The sequence below is a fragment of the Etheostoma spectabile genome, chromosome 19 (assembly GCF_008692095.1).
Source record: "Etheostoma spectabile isolate EspeVRDwgs_2016 chromosome 19, UIUC_Espe_1.0, whole genome shotgun sequence".
NCBI lineage: Eukaryota > Metazoa > Chordata > Actinopteri > Perciformes > Percidae > Etheostoma > Etheostoma spectabile.
This window is the reverse complement of record NC_045751.1, coordinates 16,061,086-16,062,663: the sequence shown is the minus strand read 5'-3', so window position 1 is coordinate 16,062,663 and position 1,578 is coordinate 16,061,086.

Here is a 1,578-nt window from a genome sequence, read left to right as displayed (position 1 = left end):
AGAAAAAGGAATTTAAAAAATGAAGAGAAGAGCACATAGTACTACAGAAGAGAGCAGCATGGGTACAGGGACAGTGTGTACTTGCCAAGAGCATCGTTCCTCAACCTGCTGAAGGAAAGGTGTTGACATGATTAACACCTTCGCAGGCACAAAGAAGCAAAAATGTGGAGGATTGTGTGACCTCCAGAGGATACATGGCTCCATCTTCTCTCTATCCCAGATGGCTGTCATTTAGGCCAGGCCTTCTGACTTGTCCACAGAGCACCATCACAAATCTACTTCCTAACGCCCACTGTGTTTTATGAATGCCCATAAATTATCCTGGACGTTTTTGTTGAGTGTGTTCTGTTCTGTGTTCTGACTTCAATTCTGTTGTGAACACATTGGCCATATATTACACCGCAAGTCAAACGTGGGTTCAACAATACGTTGTGCAGAGCTGGGACTGTTACTCTGATATGCTGGAAATGTGCTTCAGACGCTCTGACGTGTCAGGAGACAGATTACAATCTTTAGATGGTCTCTGGATTCTTCATGGTATGTCATAGTCATGGATCATGAATACCAACATGTGTTAACAGAAGAAACTTTACAGACAGCGAGGCAGAGAGAAGCTACATTTTTGCAAACATTTGCAAACAATTTGTGTTCAGACTGAACGTGAAGTAAAATTTGCCTGTAAATTGGCAGTCAGCCTGAATGACAATTTCCTTCTCGATATTCCAAGATCATGCGATAATTGCAAAATCACACAGAAATCAATCTTGTTAGGCTTCAAGTAATGCGTTTGAACAACGGGTTTACCAAACCAATCAGCGTTCAGTGAGGAGCTAATGGTAGCTACAGGCTTGGTTTAGGTGTGTGTGACGGTGTGACGGGTCCATTTTTACAGTTTAATTTCCGTCTGGATTTATTTTATAAAAAAGCTTGTAAAACATCAACCTGTTGTCTACAGTCAGATATGAACATCATTTTTTTTAAGACAAACTGGTTATTGGATTTTGGGTTGCAGTGAGTCACTTGCATGTTAAAAATGGTTGTAGGGCCTTAAAGATAAAAATAAATAAAATAAAAATAAATAAATAATATAATAAAATGATCTTCCAGATGTGTATTGATATCACAGACATATAAGTAAAACCTAAGCCATTTTCCATTCTAACACTTGTCATATGTCTTGGGAGTCACACTGTGAAGAATAACATTTATAACTTATACAGTTGACAAAATACATGCATTTTTTTCCCAAGTCAAGACGTTTTGCTCTCATGACATTTACTTATGCCAATAATAACATAATAAGTCATATTATTTGATATTACCCACAGCAATGTTATACAAGCAAAATATGTGTCTAAATAGTGCATTATTTTGCCTTCCATAGAGTATATAGGCATTTTTGTCCCCTCGGGCCTTCCATACAAGAGGGGTGCCTTTATCTCCCTATATGGGCATGCACTTCTGAAAAATAGACAGGACAGACACAGAGCGAGAGATCAGAGATTAGACGAACGATTTATCGGCAGAAATGAGCCAAAATGCGATGAATTATGGATATAAAGTGGACCAATCTTGGAT